Here is an 18,657-nt window from a genome sequence, read left to right on the forward strand (position 1 = left end):
GACAGGTGCCCAGAGCCCTGACTCCCTTCAGCCTCCGCTAAGCTGGAGGGTGCGGGGGGGGGGGGGGGGGGGGGGATGGTGCATACCCGCATGCTCCTGCACCTGACTGGCAGGTACAGGCTATGGTGACATGCATGAGCAGAACAGCATTTACTGAACTGAAAAGAACAGGGGCTTCAAAGGGCTCGAAGCCCAGCTCTATTAGTCAGCTGTGCAACTTGAGCAAGTGGCTGAATCTCTGGTCCCAGCCCTCGTCATCTGTCAGGTGGGAACACTCTAAGAGCACATCTTGCAGGCTGGCATGAGGGTGAGTGAGCTCATCCACAGGGTGCCGCCTGGCCCCAAGGGAGAATCTGAAAGAAGGCAACTTCTCTCTTCCTTCTCTCCATATGTGCACATCTGGGCCATCTTCTCCCTGCAGTAGACTACAGGTGGGCTGATCAATCACGAGGAACAGAGATTGGTTCTTTTCTTCCATGAGTCCCCCCTACCCTACCGGCCTGGCCCACCATTTAGCTGGTTATTTCTGATGATTCTAGAAGGCTGCTCACTAGCTTGGAGCAGACACTAAGCACAGCCATTGTCAGGGGCTCCTCTGCCCCCTGACCTGGAACGGGACCCTGCAGGGGGCCCTAAGCTGGCCAACATCTTGCTTCTGCTCAGGGAGCAATGAGTCCACTGAGCTCCAAAGCAGGGAGCGTTCCCTGAAGCCAAGTCCAGTCTGGCCAGTCAAGCAGGCACTTCCCAAACAGGAAGAATTAGATTCAGCCAGCCGTCCCTGAGCCAGCTTTAATCATCCATGTTCAAATCTCCGCTCTGCCACTTATTAGCTGTGCAGCTTTAGGCAACTTACCTAACCAGTCTGAGCCACAGCACCGAAAACCTCACAGTCCAACAGCAGCAGAGTCTAAGATGCAGGCGAAACAATTCTATAATGCGCTACGGCAGGTGCCAAACCAGAGGGGTGAGAAAGGAGCCTTACCAGACCCGCCGCAGAGAAAAGGGGGAGAAGGAGGCAATTGAGAAAGACTCTGCCCAAACCAAAAATCTCAGTTGTCTCCACTGAGCTACCAAAGGGAGGGTAACATGTGGGAAAGGGGTCCTAGAGTGAACATGTCAGGGGAAGTTTCCTCTATAGCTGTCTGACTGTTGCCCCACGAAATGACTTCCCAGACAGGCTCTGGTGTAGGCTAGTGCCAGGGCCACTCTGTGGGAAGAAGGCCACTTGGGCTGGCCATCCGGTCCCCCTCCCATCCAACAAGGGCTTGGTGGACATCTCTGCACAAGGCACCTACCTGTTAAGGAGCCAATTTCTAGGGAGATGCTATCTGATCCAGGCTCATGACACTCATCAGGACTGAGGACGTGACAGTGCGTTGCAGGCTGCTCCCTGGAGACTCAGCACGGCCTCTGACTCACAGAGAACACTGTATGGGTGAACCAGTTCTTTCTCATGACAGAAGTACAAAGCAGAAAAGAGGGCAAGGTTCAGGCTGCAGTCTGCTGAGACAAAGCTGTATGTGGGCAGAAGCTCTGGGAGTGCTGGAACCAGTTCACAAGACGTACTCCTCGGTTACCTACAACGTGCTCAGGGTGGGGGGCACAAAGTGAATGAAGTCAGGTGGCCCTGCTAGTGCGGGAGAAGACACGTCTACCCTAGGGTTGCAGGGGACAGAGGCAGGCCTTGGCCTGGTACAGAGGTGCCCACTGGGTCAGGGAATGGGCTAGAACACAGACTAAATCATTTTCTAAAAGGTGACATACTGCAAAGATACGAAAAGAAGTTTTAAGTAGATGTAAACACACTGGGATATTAAGATGCCACAAAGAAAATCACAGGAGTCAGACACTATAACAGAATACACACAGGGCTGGACTGATACAATTTTGACTGGATGCATTCTGCACTTTGGGAATAACCTAGTTATTTTCACTCGGGAGACAGAAACTACTATTGGTCAACTTGTTTATTACCAAAGATTTTTTCAGTTTTTCAATGACACTCTATTTGGTGCCATTATTAAAAGTAGGCTCTGGGCAGAGTTGCCTAGGACTATAAAACTGGGGACACAGACCTGGTGGATTTAATCCACAGAGACAACCTGTACTGGCCCCAGATAACGCAGCTTACCATGGACGACTGACAGACTGTCATTTGGGAAAGTTGCCTGAGCTCCAGAACTGTCACAGGGTCACTATCCAGAGAGAGAGTGACTTTTCAAGCTGGGCTTACTTGACCTTTTGGTATCTGATTCTTAGAAATCCAAGCAACACTGTGAGGACCCATAGGAGGCAGAGTCCTGCGGTTTGGAACGGCCACTCCAGGAAATGGGGGAATTGGTGGCCCAGGGACATGAGCGTGGCAGGTGAGGACCCAGGTGATCACGAAACTGTGTAACGGCAACAGTTCGCGGCCTTCATTCTCTCTCTCTCTGGCAGCCCTCAAGCACCAGGCTGAGTAAGAGGGAAGAAGGCAGGCCGCGGTGCTGTCCCTGGGAGGGAGGGACCAGGACGTGAGGGGCTGCCTTCAGGTCAGGTGGGCAACTGTGGGCCCCATGTGGGGTAGAACTGGATGGGTTGAGTGAAAAAGACTGGCAGGCTTAGGGTTCTTGAGGGGCTGAGGTGGAGAGTGAGGACCTCCAGAAAACACCCCAGAACTTCCTGCTGAGAGCAGCCACCAACGTGCATTTCTAGGTACCACCACTGACAGGGGACCTGCCTTTATTAGTCACAAATAGGAGGCTGCTTTTCCCCCTTTGTTTATATTTTAAGTGGACTATGTTTACCAGCTGAGATAGTCCCTAGATATAATGTGACAAATATTCTACAGAAAGGAATCGAACACGAGCATAAAGACCAAGAGGTGGTGTGCGGAGGGAGGAAGGAAAGAAGGGGCAAAGGGCCACGGGAAGTAAGAGATTTTGTAGCATTTCAGGGTCACTGGTGAGCTGGCCTCCAATCACGTCTGTGACCTCATCTCCTGTTCTCTTCCTCGCTCACTCCAGCCATACTGGCCTGCTGACTATTCCTCACACACACCAGCCATGTTACTGCCTTGGGGCCTTTGTATTTGCTTTTCCTCTGCCTGCAAGATTCTTCCCACACATGGCCCAGTCTTCTCTTTCAGCTCAAATATTACCCTCTCAGTGAGGCTGCCCCAAGCCCTCTATTTAAAATTGCCACTACCTCTTTTTATAAAAAACAAAAAAAAATGTTATTGCGGAATATTGGGGAACAGTGTGTTTCTCCAGGACCCATCTGCTCCAAGTCATTGTCCTTCAATCTAGTTGTGGAGGGCACAGCTCAGCTCCAAGTCCAGTCACCATTTTCAATCTTTAGTTGCAGCGGGCGCAACCCACCATCCCACGTGGGAATTGAACGGGCAACCTTGTTGTTGAGAGCTCGCGCTCTAACCGACTGAGCCACCCGGTCGTCCCCGCTACCTCTTTTCTGCTTTACTTTTTGAGATAGCATTTATCACCACCCGTGTCATGCTATTTACTTAATTCTGGCTCACTCCCCTACCCCCAGCACAATGATCATAAGAGCAGATTTTTTAAATCTGCGTTGTTCACTACTTCATCCCCAGTGTCTGGCGCATAGTAGGTAGCAAATAAATACCTTTTGAATGAATGGAAGGAAGTGGGGGGGAGACAGAATTAGAGTCAGATTTAAACCAATCCTGGATCCCCAACAGTCTGAAAGGAACCCTTTATTACTGACCTAATTGAAGGTGTGAGCTGAGTTCCCAAAGCAAGGACCAGATACTATCTGAGGCCTTCTCTTTTGCTCCTAAGAAGTTCTCTAAAGGTTCTCCCGAGAGCATATTGTCTCAAATATTGTTCTGCGAAGAGGCTAAACTTAGATCTCCAACTGTCATGAAAGGGATGCACTAAGACTGCCACAAAATCAGACCGAGGATCGGCCGAGTCACCACTGTGCCTGGACATGGACGTGGGGGAACGCTGTAATAGTCTCCTGTTGCCACTGTAACAAATTACCCCAAACTCAGTGGCTTAAAACAAAACATTTAATCTCTTGCATTTCTGGAGGTCAAAAAGTTCAAAATTTCAAATATATGGTGATGGAAGGCGAACTGCCTCTGGGTGGTGAGCACACAATGGGATTTATAGATGATGTAATAGAGAATGGTACACCTGAAATCTATGTAATTTCACTAACAATTGTCACCCCAATAAATTTAAAAAAAAAGTTCAAAATTAGTTTCACTGGGCCAAAATCAAGACATGGACAGGGCCGTGCTTCCTCCAGAGGCTCCAGAAGAGCCTTTGCTTCCTTGCCTCTTCCAGCTTTCGGAGCTGCATTCCTCGCACCCCTTGGCTCTTCTGCCGTCTTCAGAGCCGCCGTGTAACACCTTCCTGCACAAGTCACTGCCTTCTGTGCCAAGTCTCCCTTTGCCTCCCTCCCAAAAGGACACTTGTGAATGCACTTTCGGCCCACTCAGGTAATCCAGGATAATAATCTCCCCACCTCACAATCCTGAATTTCACAGCATCTGTAAAGCCCACTTTGCCACAGAAGGTTGCACCCACAGATCCCTGGGATTACAGCCTGGGTACCTTTAGAGGCCATTACCCAGTCTACAACCATGGAAGGCAGACTCCAAGAGTGTTAAGGAAACATAGTTCAGACCTCTGCTCCACATGAAAGAAGAATCGGATCGGGCGTCTTGGCAGCGTCACAGGCCAGAGTCTTTCTGTTACTGTAATTGCTTGCTATTAACTAGGCGGTGGGAAATTAATTTCATGGGACTGAGCATGTTGGCCCTTGGAGGGCCTCCTTAGAAGAGACGGGTAGTTCTCTCCTCTCCAACTTGAAGCCCCCAATGTAGCACTCGGGAGTTCAGCCCAGAATGTATGTGCTGAGGGTCAAATGGAACCCATCAGGACCTCTGGACTGTCCTGACGGCTTTTATGGGAGGGGAAGCGGCAAAGACACAGTGTGGGTCAGACAAACAAGCTGGAGATCAGGGACGGCAGGTAAGCTTTCTCTCATGAGCACTGCCTGCGGAGAAGGGTTCTAAGAACCCATCTGGGTTTGGAGAGGAAGACTGCTTCTGTGATCAGAGGGCCAGATCAGCTGGCAATGTCTGACACCAGGAACTGACAGGCTAGTGACAGGCCACAGGCCACGTTACCAACTCTGCTCTACATGGCACCTCTGGGAGCTACAGGAAGTTGGCTTCTGTCCAGACACTAGAGACGTGGAGAAACACAAGCACTCCAGGAGAGGGCTTTCCACCTCGGACACTGTCCCCCTGTTGTGTACACAGCATATGGTTTCTCAGTTGGAACCTGCTGCTCATTGCGAACCATTTCACTCCTTCCCCCAAACCCTCAAGAGCCCGTGAGGTGACTGAGTAGGGTCAGTTTCCAATGTAAGATCTGTACGCTTATCTTATTGGTTTTACAGATATGTTCACCAGTGGACCCAGCTAGCCAGAAATATTTAGTGCAGGAAATGACAGAGCAGTGGTTCTCAACCAGGAGTGATTTTGCCCCTTACGGGACCTGTGGCAGTGTCTGGAGACATTTTTGGTTTTCACACCTGGAAGGATAGGGCGTGGAGGGTGGGCTATTGGCATCTAGTGGGTAGAAGTCAGGGGTGATGCTAAATATCCTACAATACACAGAAAGCCCACATAACAAAGAATTACCCAACCCGAAAGGTCTACAGTGCTGGGGCTGAGAAAGCCTGTGCTAGGGGAAATGGAAGTGGAGGCGAAGAAGGTGAGAGCGATGAACAAGGAAATGTTTTTGGCAAAAAGGGAAACTGAGGAAAAGGGAAATTTGGAAAATTCAAGGAGGGCCTGCTTGTGAGGAGAGAGGGCCTGCAGACTGTGTGCCTGGCCACTGCTGCTGTCAGCCTGTACTTCCCGCGGACTGGAAGCCAAGTAACTGTGCCTCTGAGGTTACAATTCTTGGATGAGAGAAGTGCCAAAAGCAGTAATAAGATAAGGATCAAGGAATTAGAGCAGATTACAAACAAAAGCAGTGAAAATCTATTTGAAAATACCTCTTAGTGTAATAGTATAGAAATGAACTTCAGCACGAGGCAGACGCCCCATGACACCCGGGAGCCTCTCCCTTCTCTCCTCAGCAGGAGAGAACGCTTTCCAAGCTGTGTCGCTATAGGCTGTGGCGAACTCGGTCATGTTCTCAGGAGAGCCGCTGAGATGACGACTAGGCTGCAATCGGGCTTTGAAGTTCAGGCTCAAAAGAAACAAGAAAGGTGCTGCGACGCACCGCCCAGAGGCCAGCACTGTTTCCTAGAGGAGGAAGACTCCCCGTTCTGAGGCTGGGCTCCTGGTGCGCAGCCTGTAAATCAGGCAGGGGACTGGTTCAGGAAGGCACGCCTCCGAGTCCAGCACCTGAGAACCTAGCTCAGCAGAAAGGAGACAAATCAGCACGTACTAAGGGTCATTTTAATCATTAAGTCATCGCTCCACATACTGGAGCTCAGAGTCACACTCAGGTGTGCCCAGTACCAACCCACTGGGGCTCTTCCCATGGCCTCTTCCCGGACACGACAAGGACAAGAGGTGCTACGGACCCCCCCCCCCCCCCGAAGCGCAGCCGGAGACGCACAGAAAGAGCCAGGCTCCTAGCACTGAGGTCGATGTGCAGCCGTCTCTCAGCCTCAAGCAGTTTATCCAGTCTCATCCTCCTTCAGATTCTTCCTGCTGTTTTCCTCTCTCTACACTCTTCTCCCCCCATCTCTTTTTCTTTCTCCCTACAACTGTCTAATTTGTACCCCTTTCTTCTCACTCTTCTCCTCACTTCCTAATGGTCTATGATACTGAAACTGAAGTACATATGAAATGTCGTTAGTGGTGGTTACATGAAGCTCTGTATTACCTGTTTTTGAATAAATTAATTTTTTAATGTGTCTTGACAATAAAACCCAACTTTAGTTGCCTTTTAACTTTTGTGAACCTTTTAATCTCTCCTGAGTATCAGTATCCCTAAATAACGGGGATGGGGGTGAGGGCTACCCCACTCATGCCCTTGGTACTTAATCTGTGTGGCAGATAGATCAAAACCAGCGATTTTAACAGCAGCCAGAGAAATTTAGATTTAATATAAGGCAGAATTTCCCTAACACTTAAATTACTACCTAACCTCTCTACCTCCATTCTTTCTCCATTCAATACAGACTTTTACAATATTAACACAATCACCCCTTGCTTCAAAACCATCAGTGGCTATCACTGCCCAAACATAAAATGCAAATTCTTTCACCTCGCATTCAATAGCCTCTATCAACCTACTAGAAATTTCCTAACAATGGTTTCCAGGAATGAAAATCATGAGAAGACGAACTTTTCTCCTAGAGGTACCGTGTTTCCCTGAAAAAAAGACCTAGCCAGACAATCAACTCTAATGCGTCTTTTGGAGCAAAAATTAATATAAGACCCGGTCTTATTTTACTATAATATAAGACCAGCTAGAATAGAATAGAATAGAATAGAATAGAATAGAATAGAATAGAATAGAACAGAACAGAATAGAATACCGGGTCTTATTTTAATATATGACCATGTCTTATATAAGACCAGGTCTTATACAAATTTTTGCTCCAAAAGACGCATTAGAGCTGATTGTCTGGCTAGGTCTTACTTTCGGGGAAACACAGTATTCACATGCAGGCCAAGTTATCTCACATAAGGGATGCTGAGAAGTAGTCGGTGGTCTCCAGGGAGGCCTCTCTCCCTCCCAGTGAACCATGCCTCTTAGCATTCAAACCTTTATGTAGTCCTCTCCCAGAATCTGAACAGGTCCCGTGATCAAGAAAATACAGAGGAAGTGACAATGTGTGACTTCTAAAGCTAGGTCATGAGAAACCTTGCCATTTGTGCCTATCTCTCTCAGCACACTCATTCTTGAGCTGTTTCTGCTCAGAATCCAGCTGACATGCTGTGAGCAGCCCAAGGCACATGGAGAGGCCACATGCAGGCACTGTAGTCAACAGCCAGCATAAGGGCCGGCCATGTGAGTGAGCCAGTGTGGACGTCCAGCCTAGCTGAGCCTTCGGACGACTCCCACCCCAGCCTCCGTTTGACTACAGCAACATGAGCGTCCCCAAGTGAGGACTGCCCAGCTGAGCCCAGTCAACCCACAGAACCATTAAAGATAAGAAAGTGCCAATTTCACATTTTTTACATATTCTGTGTAACAAAATAAGAGTTACAGGATTGTCTCAAGAAGAAAGACTTGTGCAATTGTTTGAGTTGCAAGCTAAACTAGCCATTTTTTTCCATGAAACACAATTTTTTTCTTGAAAGAAAAGATGAACAGACAAATTATAATTAATTAGAGTTGGGTATCTGAGAAACTTTTTCTTAAAAATGAAGTGAGACTGTCACTTCAAGAAAAAAAACCTGACAGTATGTTACCAATGATAAAAATCAAGCTTTTTCCAAAGAAACCCAAAACACTAATTCAAAAAGATATATGCACCCCTATATTCACTGCAGCGCTACTTACAATAGGCAAGATATGGAAACAACCAAAATGCCCATCAATAGACAACTGGATAAAGAAGCTGTGGTACATATATACAATAAAATATTACTCAGCCATAAAAAAGAATAAAATCTTACCATTTGTGGTAACACAGATGGACCTACAGGGTATTATGCTGAAATAAGTCAGTCTGAGAAAGACAAATACCATATGATCTCACTTTTATGTAGAATCTAAAGAACAAAATAAATGAACAAACAAAACAGAAACAGACCCATATATACATACAGAGAACAAACTATGGTTACTAGATGGGAGGGGTGTTGGGGTCTGGGTGAGAAAGGTGAAGGGATTAAGAAGTACAAATTGGTAGTTACGAAAGTCATGGGATGCAAAGTACAGTATGGGAAATACAGTCAATAATATTATATTATAAAAACTCTGTATAGTGTCAGATGGGTACTAGGCTTATGGGGGGGAATCACTTCATAATTATATAAATGTCTAACCATTATGCTGTACACCTGAAACTAATATAAAATAACATTGAATGTCAATTATAATTTAAAAAAATAGTCACAGAGATATATAGTATAAAGTAGTCAATAATATCATAGTAACTATATATAGTGTCAGATGGGTAATAGACTTATTGGGGTCATTACTTTGTGAGGTATATAGATGTCTAATCACCATGTTGTTTTGTATATCTGAAATAAAAAACTAAATTTAAAAAAACTCAAGTTTTTAAGAGAAATTACAGAAAACTCGTATCTATCACTGTGATCCTGACAGTTTCTCAATACTTGAAGACTTTTTTGATGAGATCAGTGGTGATATAAATGAATATGATTTACTGATGTTGTAAAATGAAACGTCAACATTTAGAAGATCTCTGTAACTCAGTGAACCAATGACCAATTCAAAGTGTAGGATGGACAAATGGATTTCCCTCCCCTTTTTCTGCCTCCCCGCCCCCACTCCGGTTCCAGCCGTTGTTTCTCAGTCTAGTTGTGTAGGAGGCCTAACCCATGTTGGCCTTGCGCCCTCCCGCCCCCACCCTGAGGCAGTAGGTCCCTGGTCCTGTCACTGCTCACAGCAGCTCATGGCAGCCGGCTGCTCACGATGGCTGCCGGCCGCTCACAATAGCCACCGGCCACTCATGGCAGCCCGTGGCAGCTCAGCTCCAGGGAGAGCCGTTGTTCACAATCTTAACTGTAAAGGGCGCAGCTCACGGGCCCATGTTTGAATCGAACCACCGACCTAAGCGTTAGGAGGACGGAGCTCCAACCACCTGAGCCACCCAGCCGGCCCCTGACAAAAGGATTTTAATGTCACAAAGCATGAAAAGTTTGTTGATAAGGCTTTAGACTCCACATTCCAACTAACCTTAAAGATTAAATTATCACTTGCCAAGGTTTGGTATCGCACCAAAGAAGAATGTCCACGATTACCTGCAAAACATTAAAATACCCCTCTCTTTCTCAGCTACGTGTCTGTGTGAAACCAGAATTTCTTCATAGCCTTCGAATAAAACATATTTTAAGATACTGAACAAAGAAGCAGTTATGAGAATCCAGCTACCTTCTATTAAACCAGACATTAAAAGAGATTAGCAAAAATGTAAAACAATATCATTCCTCACAAATTAAATTTTTGTTTTGAAAAAATAGCTATTTTTCATTAAAAATGTAATTTATGATAAATGTAATGGGTTTATTGTTATATTAAAATAATTAATAAATTAGTAATTTTTTTAAATTCCTGTTTTAATTTCTAACTTGGTAAACAAAAGTTCTTGGGGTCGTTAATACTTTTTAAGAGTGTAAAGGGGTTTTGAGGCCAAAAAGTTTGAGAATCACTGTTTTACAATATTCTAAAGTTGCCTTCAACCTCAGGGTTTTTTGAGAATTACTTTGGGGAACTTATTCAATAGTGTTTGGGGATTTTGTTGGGTGTCCGATGGACATGTGTCCTGTTTGGGAGACCACCTCAGGGATGCTGTGGATGCCTGGTCATGGCATTGTACACCAGAGGCTGGACATTAATGAATGCCAACTATAATTTTATGTGTATAATGTGATGGCTCGGTGTGAGGTCGGGGTGGTGGAGGTTGGGGGGAGGGGGGTTCACGGTGTGAGGGATGTAAAAATAAAATAAAATAAAATAAAACTAAAAAAAAAAAAAAAAAGAAATATAGCAAAAAAAAATAATAATAATAAAGTTGCCTTCAAAATGAACCAAATTTCAAGGCCCAGTCGGAAGTGCAGCTTCTTCAGGGACAAAGCCGACCCCGTGATGACCTGCTCGTCTAAGTGAGTGTCCCGTATAGCACCACGTTCTTAGTAGCCACCAGCTCTCTGATATTTTTAAAAATCTTTTTGTGTATCTGTCTTCTCTCCCCAACTAGGTTCCACACACTTGGGGCGTGAGGGCAGCCAAGGACCATGTCTGAAATACGTGTCACAGCCCCTGGCCCACAAAAGTGCCTCAGATAGGAAAGATGAAGACGGCAATACCATGGTTTTTTTAAGATTAACACTGAAAAATCTGGTAAAGCTCTAGCCTGACCTTTGCCTGGGGAAACTAAGACAGAAAACTTCTAGCTGGGACTGGGAGCCCAGCTCCGGGATAAACTGGACACCTGACCCCTGGACACGCACCACGGCTAGCTGCTACTGAAACAAATGGCAAAGCAAATCAACTCAACTGAGTAACTCTCCCTGCTTAGGAGAAACCTCTACCTCATCCCCTCTCGGGGAACCTCAGAAGCCTCCCCAACCCCCCTTCTTCCTCCTTCACATTTCCTTCAGAGTAAAGGCCTTGGGATGGGTTTGAGAACAGGACAGGCCCCTGCCTGAGGCCTTCCTGCAAGCCCGACAAACAACCTGATCCCCACAGACAGACACATGGGCTCAGCACCCTATGAGGCAACAGGAAAACCCACGGGGTGTTAAAGGCAGAGGAAGGGAAGTGCAGCCTGTAAACAGCTACTGGAACCACTGAACTTCAGAGATTACGACAAATCAGACAGGAGCCCCATGTTTCCCCTGGCCCCCAGCGGGGCCCCACCGAAGCCCAGTCTCCCAAATACTTGAGACAATGAACAGTCTGCAGCTCCCCTTCTGACAGTTTACAAAAACTGCCAGGCGTCCTGAGAACAGGGAAGTAGCAGTGGGAAGCCCAGAGCACTGTGCAGACTCTGCTGAGGACCCACTACCCCAGCAGACATGGAAGAAACGATTCTGTGGATTATTCCCAGCTCCTATATATGCCAGCAAACTACAGACCCATGAGACAGGCACTGATTCTGCTTTTTTACTAGCATCATTTCCCAAGTGCCAGTACTGTGCCTGGCACATAGTAGGCACTCAAAAATGTTTGTTGCATAAATGAAAGAGAATGGTGGACACCATCTTTGTGGCCTGGCACCCATGTGGGCAGAGAAGAAAGTGTATACTTATTCATTCAACACAAATAATCATTTAGCATCTTCTCTGTACCAGGAACTGTCTGTCCGAGGCACAACAGGAAACAAAGTAAGTCCCTGCCACTGTGGAGTTTATGTTTTAGTGGATGTAAAGGTGAAAATCTCAGGGCTCCCCAAATATACTAGGTAAGCCATAGACATTCAATAATTATGTAGTAAGTGTCTGCTATGTGCGAGTGATGAGTACCAGATTCCATGACAGGCTTCTGGGATCTGGGCTAAGCCCTGGTGAACTTATTTCATCTTCTCGGCCAGGACCCTAAATCTGGGAGGTGTGTGTTAGTTCTCTAACAACAACTAGATAAGGAAAATGGGATTACCTCTTCGGTGCATCTGTCCTCATCTGTTGGTGAACAGAAGCCACTGTGTGAGTGCCACGTACATGCCCAAAACACCACGCAACACTGCAGGATAGAAAGAAACCCAATATCTTTAGCTGAGAGGTGCCAGGGGTCAGGAAAGCAGCTCTAATGTGTCATCGTTAAACAGTGGGGCTCAGAGAGGGCTGCTCTCTGAGGCAAGCTGGTCCCTCCGCTGCGCCTCACACACATATACCAAGATGGTGTGATTCTCAGCCAGAGTCAGCAAATATTTCCCAATCCTGGAAGTAGTCTGCTCATTTCCAAGTAAGAAGACACTGGCTTTGCTGATTGTACCAGGGTGGGGCAGAAGGCGCTGGCAAGGTGACGAAGGAGCTGGAGCCCAACAGCTCCAACGGGTGGCAGCTCATAAATGGAGATGCCCTGAGTCATGCTTGATTCCTTGACCAAAGCCCCGTGGAGACAAGACAGGCGTCACACCCCAGTCACCAGCCTCTGAGTTATGACGGCCAGGGAACCATCTACCAAGCAAGATGACCCACATGTCTGAAACCTGATGCGAGGGGCCACTGCCTCCCTGCCAGACTCAAGCAAGTGTCCAGCTCTGCTATGACACTTGGTCCAAAGGTACAGAAAAACGCTCAGGGACATCAAACTATCTACAAGAAGCAGCCACTGGGCAGTCTAGGACAACATGGCACAGAAAAGGCATCATGCACAGAACTTCTGACACGACACAAACAAGAGCCTGGCAAGACAGACAAAATCCGTGGAGATGCTGTGTGCGGCGGAAGAGTGTTCCCAGCGTAGACAATGCTGGGCAGTGGGGCAGCTCCTGGCATTTCCAGGAGGGCCCCCCAATTTAGCTTCCCAGCTGGCAGCTGAAGCCTTTAGAAACAACAGGTCCAGCTCCTCCTGAGAGAGAGGACCGCAGAGTTCCAGGACACGCCAGCATCTGCAGGCCCTACTACCCAAAGCGGGGGCCTACGAGCTGCCAGGCCAGCACCCAACATTTGCTGTCCTCTCAGCAGGTCCTAGGGAAAGGGGTCTGAGGGACCACTGATGGAGCTGGCAGGCAGAGTGAGGGCAATTCTTCCTCAGTGGGCGGAGGCATACACCAAAGAAAGAAGAAAATTGTGGTGGAGAAGAAGCAGGGAGAAAGGCAGCCAGACGAGAGGTTTAGTAAACTTAGCTCATTAAACTAAGGAAGTGACGGGCTACAGCATCTGTAGGAAAATGTCAGAGACCTGTCTGCTCACACCTTTGAAAAAGAGAGGCAGGCTGACCCAGGCTCTGTAAAAAACCACTGAAGGACAGCTTGGTGATTGACAATCATGACTACCCACACAGGAAACAACAGTGGGTAAACTGCAAAAAGCTGTGTGGCCAGGGCTGCTGGTGCCCAAGCTACTCCACAAGGACTGGGCCTGACCTCTTCTCAAGCCCTTCTCACCTACTGCCTCAGTGGAGAGGACAGGTGAGGAAAGACACAGGAGCAGCAAACTGCTCAAGAGTCAGGTAAAGTCCGTGGGTCAAAGAATGGACTAAATTACCACCAAACGCACAACCTCAACTTCATTAGAATGACCCATTCTAACCCGGGAGGTATGTTTTTTATAGGAACAAGGGACCCCTTTTGGTCCATTCTGCCCAAATTCCCCTCCCAGGGCTGCTTAGGAGGGAACTCAGGGGCCAGTGGAGAGGGGACTGGCTCAGCCATCCGCGATCCTACTCCTTTCATTGAAAGGGTCAGTGCAGAAGAGGATTCCAAAACTTTAAAGCCTGGTCTAGCTGGTTCTGTTGGCTCTCCACCAATGCTCCTGAAAGATGCCAATTCTGTGTCCAATTCTGGCTCAAAGACAGAGAGAGCACGAACCTCTAAAGACAAGACCTAGAAACCCAAAGCCAGGTGAAACAACAGGCCTTCATTTCTAAACGTGAGAATGGGTCATGCTTTCTGAATCCTCCAAGACCAGGTTCGGCAGAAACAGAGGACATGCTATTTCCTGATGATCTTGCTAAGGGAACAAAACCAAATAAAGGAGCTCGAATTGAAGGCGTCTGAAAACAACTTTCTGCCTGACAAAGTTAAATACCAAAACACACCACGAAGGCGGTGGGCTCTCTAGCCCCCAGAGAATGATCTCTGTGATGGGAAGCAACTCAAGTTCCTGACTTAGCCCAACTAATGCAGCCCCACAGGCTGCCGAGGCAGACACCAACCTAACACAGCATGTTGTTATCGCCTGGCCAAAGGGAACAGAAGTTCAGTGTCAGCCTCCCTTTGGGATGCACAGGAAATTAAGCTCCCAAGTAAAACGGTTCAGTGAGCAACATCAGAGGCCCTGACACATTCAGGGGGTCAAAGATGCACCAGGGAAAATCAGCAGCTGGTTCAAGCCACCAGTAATAAAAGGGACAGAAGCCCACCAGCCCTAGGGCTATGGGGACGGCAATCTCCGGAAAACTCAAACAGGACAAAAATGTTCTGGCGTCAGTCGAGTGCGTCCAGAGGAAAAAGGTTGAGGACCACAGGCATTCTCTGGGGCATGTGGTCTGGAGACTTCTCTTAGTTCTCTGGGATTAGGCATAGGGTGGAGAGTGGGAGTGAGGGCAGAGACAGGCGAGGACATCATGGTTTAAACGTGTTCGATACATCCAGAATGGAGAGACACGGAGCCCTGTTTCCTGGAAGGGGAAAAGAGTTGCATGAGGCCTCCAGCTATGCCTGGCGCACACCCAACTCAGCAGCCAGTCTCTTCCCAAGGGTTCCTGGAAGTCAACAGACCCATAAACGGAAAGTGTTCTTAAAGCGGAGATGAGAAGAATGGTCTACAAATCGGACATCTTCCCTGATGGAACTCGCTGGTCAATTCTGCCGCAGAGAGACACCCTTACTTCAGTCAGGGGTGGAACACCCTCCCCCGACAGGTATCCCAAGCGCAGGTCAAGGGAAAGCGCAGGAGCGTGTGGAGCTCATGCTTCTCCCCGAGGCAGAGGCCAGGAACTGCGAGGGAAGGGGCGGTGGATGACAGGCGTGCAGGACACAGGGTGATACAAAGGAAATCAGGGAGAAGGGCAAACCCGGCGCCCCCGGTGGGCGCCCGCACAGGAGGGCTTAGGGAAGCGGGGGCGAAGGCGCGGGGCGAGGGAGGCTCCGCGGCACCGCGGGGAAGACGGCGGGGCGCCCTAACGCTGAGGGGGGCCGGGCCGCGGGGACGGGAGGGGGCAGGGGTGGGAAAAGAGCAACGACTGCGGGCAAGGACGGAAGGACGAAGGAAGGGGGACAAGCGGGGGGGCAGAGACGCTCCCCACGGAGACCCTGGGCAGAGGTCAACGGACTTGGGGACGCCAGGCGAGAGATGAAGGAAGAGGTCGGAGGCAAAGCTGGGGAGTGGGAGAGAAGCCCGAGCCTGCGACCGGGCTCTCGGCACACAGAGGTGGGAGGACACGGAGCCACGAGGCCCCGGTGGGGTCACTGAGTCGGACGGGAGGCCTGGGGTTCGGGCTCCCACGGCGATGAAGGTCTAAGGGGCTGGGGCTGGGGCTGGGGGCTGGGGGCTGGGGGCGGCGGGGCTGGGGCTGGGGGCTGGGGGCTGGGGCTGGGGCTGGGGCTGGGGGCGGCGGGCGGAGCGCCGGGAAGCCGCAGCCGCTCGGTCCGCGGACTCCCGCGGATGCCCCCGCCCCACTCCCCTCGGGGCCTGGCGCCCAGGTTCCGTGGGCCGCCCGAGCCCGGGCCCGCCGCTTCCCTCCGACGCTCGCCTCCCCGCCTCCCCGACCCGAACAGACCTGTCCCGGCAGCCTCCCGAGGCACCGCCGCCGTCCCGCAGGCTCCGCAGGATCCTCCGGCTCCTGCCAAAACTTTTCCCATTAATCCCTGGCTCCGCGGCGGCCGCGGCGTCACACGCTGCGCGGCCCGGCCCCGCCCCCGCCAGCGTGACGTCACCGCGCAGCTCGGTTTTCCCCCCTCCTCTCTCCACGCCCCCTTTTTCCGCCTCGGCCGCAGCCAATCACCGCGCCTCCTGGAGACTCCTCTAATTCTGCCACACCGCCCACTGCAAGCAGCCCGGGACCTGCCTGCAGCGCCCTCTGGTGCGGGATCTGGGCGCGGCAGCTGAGAGAGGAGCTGGAAGGGAGCGCGAGCCACCAGTAAAACAAGTCGGGCACGTATCTCAAAAGGGAATTTAAAGCTGGAAGGGAACCAGAGGTCATTTGTACAGCCCCCTCATCCTCCAGTGAAGAGAAGGTGCGTGCCTTGCTGTAAGAAGCAATAGAACCCGAATCTTCAGACCAGACTCCACTGCCTGGAGACTGTGCTGCCTATAATTTTAATAAAAGGACTTTCCTGCCTCGAGAGGCTTCTGCAACTAGAAATTTATGGTTCTGGACTTCTTATCTCTTTTCCTATGTACTTATCTAATACGCTTGCCCACCTGAATGGGAGCATCCTCCCTAATGTAGGAAATTCCGTTCTTGCCTTCTTAACCCAGGTCTTCACGACCTGGAAAGGACCTGTTATCCCAACATATCCTTTCAGATATACCATAAAAAGGTATATCAGGGAGGCAGTCTGGTGGAAGAAGCAGAGTTTGTCATCTGGCGATGAACAAAACTTGACTCACAGGACCAATGGGTAACTTCCTCTCTCCATCATCTTTAAAGCAAAGACTACCCCTCCCCTCTTGCATACACTCCTCAGGCCACTCCCTCAGATATCTGGTTGGTATGTGATTTTTTTTCTTTCTGCTTTTTTTTTCTTCTACTTTCTAAGATGAATATGCATTACTTTCGTGATTCAGAAGTCAAACTCTTTGCCCTTTGAGATTGAAGTAAGGATGGGTTGTGGAGATCAAAGCCTTGCCTAAGATTTCTGCAAATTTCTGGGAATTCATATCCTCCTAAATCTCTCTGCTTCTAGACTCGTGCTTCTGCAGGGCTGTTGTAGTCCCACAGTTCAGAAATGCAGAGATGAAACCCCGCCCTTCCTGAGGACTGCCCACACCTCTTCCCACACGAAGCATTCATGGGCATAGACGTCATTACGATGCTCTGGGCCCTGGGGCAGGGTCAAATGATGCATTGCAGACAGCTTAAACTCACACAACAGACGTTCTTTAAAGCCCTTTTCACATCCCCAATTGAAGTTTTCTAACTAGCCCTTTAACCCTTAGAGTCTGGCTTTTTCCTAGCTCACGACCTCTCCTCCCAGCTCCACTATTCTCTCCTCTATCCTTCCCTCTGGAGAAAAAACAAATCCCTCAGGCTTCCCAGGCAGAAAGAGACATCTTAGCTGTATCTCTTCATTGCTAGGTTTCCTGTCAGCACTCAAGCCCTTTAGATCTCAGTTTCTATCCCTAACAGGCTTATTTCCTCTAATAAAGACAGTTCTATCCCTAAAAGAAATTCCGGCAGCACTATTAAGATACTACAATTTCCACCTCGTTTCATTTTTATATTTAAAAGGATATAACATTTAATATACTCTATTTAATAAATATAAATTTAATGTTTAGATTATCTAAACAAAGATGATTTAGGAATTATCTCCATAATTCCATTGCTCATTGCAACATTGTTTAAAACAACAACAAAAAAACTAGAGATAGCATAATTGTCCAACAACAGAAATATTCACGCAAGTTATGCTCTATGCTCCTGATGGAATATTAGGCAGCTATTAAAAATGGTGCCTACAAAGATTTGGTGTAAAAGTGAAAAACGTTATGATCTGATATTCAGTGGAAAAGCAGAATCCAATAGTATGTATAGCATATGTAGATATATATACTGTTTGGAAAACAAAAAATTAGCCTCGAAAAAACTGGTGGAAGTAAACACTAAAATGTTATCAGCAATTGTGCCTGGGTTGTGGTTCTGTGAGTTTTTATCTTTCTATATCTTTATTCTGAGCATGGCTTTTCTTCATCATGGAAACATGGCTTGTTTTTTAAGAACAAAAATAAAAATCTTCCTTATATTGAGCAAAAATGTATAATATATCCTGCGGTGTTCCTACCCAGTAGTCTTAGTTCTAGCCTTTGGAGATAAACTAAGTCAAATTGTTTTTCATATAAAAGCCCTTCTGATGTTCGACACCATTCTATAGTTTTTCTTCTTCAAGCTACAGCATCCCTCATTCTTCATATAAAATGATCATGGTGCCTTTTGCCACCCAGATTGTTGGCCTCAGAATGTGCCGTTTTATGTATATCCATCCTCTTCAAGGCTTTCCTTGGTTTTCCACCTATTTCCCATATTTGGGGAATCTCCCACGTTAGACTCTTCTTACACTGTAGAAGCTGAAAATGTCAGGCATTTGCTACGAGCATCCTTTGTAGCTAAGACTTAGCCACATAACCAA

The 18,657-nt window shown here is 48.2% G+C and overlaps 1 protein-coding gene across 1 annotated transcript in view; it reads right to left on the bottom strand.

The window, feature by feature from the left end:
- PPARD (peroxisome proliferator activated receptor delta) overlaps positions 1–16,220 on the bottom strand; it is a 77,253-nt gene extending 61,033 nt beyond the window's left edge. Inside the window, exons 1-2 of the mRNA XM_081045275.1 lie at positions 16,086–16,220; positions 12,297–12,380 (exon numbers count right to left, since the gene is read on the bottom strand). The gene's annotated coding sequence lies outside the window, so the exon portion shown is untranslated. The remainder of the gene's footprint in view (positions 1–12,296; positions 12,381–16,085) is intronic.
- Between the last annotated feature and the right edge of the window lie 2,437 nt (positions 16,221–18,657).

This window comes from Rhinolophus hipposideros (genome assembly GCF_964194185.1).
Source record: "Rhinolophus hipposideros genome assembly, chromosome: 3".
Lineage (NCBI taxonomy): Eukaryota > Metazoa > Chordata > Mammalia > Chiroptera > Rhinolophidae > Rhinolophus > Rhinolophus hipposideros.